The sequence below is a fragment of the Peromyscus leucopus genome, chromosome 3, assembly GCF_004664715.2.
Source record: "Peromyscus leucopus breed LL Stock chromosome 3, UCI_PerLeu_2.1, whole genome shotgun sequence".
NCBI lineage: Eukaryota > Metazoa > Chordata > Mammalia > Rodentia > Cricetidae > Peromyscus > Peromyscus leucopus.
Genome location: NC_051065.1, coordinates 123,815,214 through 123,817,756, shown reverse-complemented (window position 1 = coordinate 123,817,756; position 2,543 = coordinate 123,815,214).

The following is a 2,543-nucleotide window of genomic DNA, read 5'->3' as shown; positions in this document are numbered from 1 at the left end:
CTGGATTTAAAGACATAGATTAACATCCATCAATAGTAGGTAATTTTGATACACCACTTTATACAGTAAGTCATCTGAACAAAAAATAGAGAAAAATCACAATTAAATGACATCGTACATCAAACTGATGCAACAGATATTGACAGAATATTCTACCCAAACAGTAAAGAACACATTCTACTCAGAAGGACAGTTGAATAGACCACATCCTGGGACACAAACCAAATTTTTACAAATTCAAAAAAAGATTAAAATTCCTCCTTGCATCCTATCTGAGCACAATGCAATAAAAATTATTATTGCAATCAAGTATCTAAATACAAAAACTCATGGGGATTAAACAATTCATTACTGAATAATGAATGGGCCAAAAAAGAAATCAAGTAAGAAATTTTAAAAATTCCTGGGACTAAATTAAAATGACAACCCAACACACCAAAAACTCTAGGGCACATTGAAAGCAGTACTACAAGGGAGAGTTACAGCTCCTAGTGCCTCCATTAAAGAGTAAGAAAGACCCACAAATTTAAGGGGTGGGTGCCATCTGTGTCTACCACCAATTCAGGCCCAGGTGAGGTTGCCAGTTCCTGGCCGTGGTGTCTTCTGGGCCAGGGCTGCTACAGAGAGCTATGTCTGGGTCCATGGCCCTACAACAGCCAGGGTCTGAGTTAATACCTGGAGCTCCCGTTGTCATGGCCCATCAAGGGCCATGTGAATGACTGGGGTCTGGTCAGCCACCTCGGACCATGTCGATATCTGAGGACTGTGCCACACCCAAGTCCATACTGATCTGGGTGGCCGTTGCTGCCACCTGGAGCCATGGAGATGTCCAGACATGGGCCGCTGCCTAGGGCCATGTCTGGGTCCATGGCCCTGGAGAGGCTGGGGTCTGGAGTGGTGTCTATAGCTCCAGTGGCCACCAAGAGCTCTACAGATGCCTAGGGTCTGGCCAGTCACCTGGAATCATGTTAGTGTGCGGGGACCATGCTGCTGCCAGGGCTGTGATAATCTGAGTGGTCTGTGCTGCCACCTGGCCGTGGTGGCATCAGGCCCTGAGCTGCTGCCAAAGGCAGTGTCTAGATCCATGGTCCCGCTGCAGATGGGGTCTATAGTGATATCCATGCCCATGTTATCATGGGGGTCATTAAAACCATGCTGTGGTGGGCTGGCCCTACCTTTCACTGGCCTTGAGATGGGCTGGTCTTGTCCCTTGCTAGATACTGCAGCAGGCAAGCTGGCCCTACCCCTCAGGGGAGCGCTCATCCCGGCACTAGCACTCGGGAAAGATTGTCCCACCCCTCACCATAGACATGTACCTCACCTGGGAAGCACACTAGAGCTGACCCTGTGGTCAGTGACACAGGTGAGCCCTGAGGACATGAGAACAGAGCAGACACCCCACACACATGCACCCCATCTGCCATGCAGTGGCATGGGTGAAGGAAAGATGCCCTCTCCCCTCTGCCTCTTGATACCTATGGCAGGCAAGAGAGCTGGCTCCAGGGTCATGAGAATGAAAGAACTAGTCTTGTCCCACACCAGCTACAGCACACAGGAGAGCAGACCTTGCATCCTGCATGGAAAGCAGACTAGAGCTGACCCTGTTGTGGGTATCTCAAGTGAGCCAGCCCTGAGGGCATGAGAGCAGGAGAGCTGAGCCCCCTCTTAGGCCCCCTACAGCAATTAGGAGAGAGGGCCCTGAACCTTGTCTGGACAAAACAGTAGAGCTGGCCCTGGTGATATGAGCAAGGAAGACCCAGATCTGAGGGCCCAAGAGCATGAGAACGGGCACCACTCTTTGCTGTAGGTTGCATTGATTGAGCTAGCTGAGGCAGCGCTGAGAGCTCATCCAGGTAGGGATAATGAGGAAAAGCTATCAAGCTGATCAAACAAGCTACCAGCCAGGATCAGAACCCAGGCTATGTGTTGGCCCACCCCAACATCCACTGAATCTATGAATTGTTGGATCATGAGAAGGGGATGAAACTACAAATTCAAAACTGTGAGATCTCCATGACACAGGACAATGATAGGATATCCAAGAGGAGCCCCAGTGAGAGCCCATTATCAGTGTAGCAGAAACCAGAGGCCTCAAGCCAGTCAAATGACTCATGGCAATGAACACTTGCAAGTAATGATGAATGGACTTACCTTTAGGGTAAACTGTGTGTCTCAACTGGATGCACTATAGCTTCTGTGACAAGATGCTTCCTCCTCCTCCTCCTCCTCCTCCTCCTCCTCCTCCTCCTCCTCCTCTTCTTCATTTGTTTTTGTTTCTTTTTTGTTTGGTTGGTTTGGGTTTTTTTCTTTTAAATTTGGTTTTGATTTAGAGGGAGGTTTCAAGGACAGAGGGCAGATGTAAGGAGATAGTGAGATAAGTGGGATTGGAATGCTTGATGTGAAATCCACAAAGAACCAATAAAAGAAAAAGAGAATGCACATAAATGGCTTTATGATGGAATTTATAAAGTTGGAAAACAAAAAACAAACCAAATCCAAACCCATTCAACAGCAAGAAATAATAAAAATTAGAACATTAATGA